Below are 611 nucleotides of genomic sequence, written 5' to 3'. Positions count from 1 at the left end.
CATGAACTCAGTCCCCATCAGACAGGAGATCCTGGTCCTGCGTGGTGAGATGAGAGGATGTGTCCCACCTATAGGCTGGAGAAGCCGCTGGTGACGGTGGGCTGCACCTGTGTCCGGCCCATCATCCAGTACCTGGAGTAACAGACGCCATTGTCACGGAGCCTCAGCTGTCATGTAGCGTCTTTGTTACCCCTAGCGACCAATCAGAAATCACGTTTATTTATCTCGGGTAAATTACAAATGTAAAAGCTGAATTCTAATCGGTTGCTATCGGCAACGAGAGTGCAAGGATTATTTATACAGTGTAGAGAATAATGAAAGTGTTGCCCGTAGCAACCAGTCAGATTCCAGCCATCGATTCCGCACTGCAAGAGGCAAAACGGCAGAAATCTGATTGGTCGTCAGGAGCAGCAGCGACAAGAACTTTGTTACTTTTATAAATCGCTGAGTAATATTATTATAAGACGTATTTCTTGTTTTATAATTGAAATATTTATTATCATTTGTTGTATTTTTATATAAATGTTTCTCATATTTTTACAAATATTTATTAAAATCATTAAAACTATTAGTTAACCTTTGTGTTGTGAGTATATACAGTATATATAGTG

The sequence above is a fragment of the Phyllobates terribilis genome, unplaced genomic scaffold (assembly GCF_046119375.1).
Source record: "Phyllobates terribilis strain yellow unplaced genomic scaffold, ASM4611937v1 Scaffold_208__1_contigs__length_3488620, whole genome shotgun sequence".
In the NCBI taxonomy this organism is placed as follows: Eukaryota; Metazoa; Chordata; class Amphibia; order Anura; family Dendrobatidae; genus Phyllobates; species Phyllobates terribilis.
Note: the sequence above shows the minus strand (reverse complement) of the source record.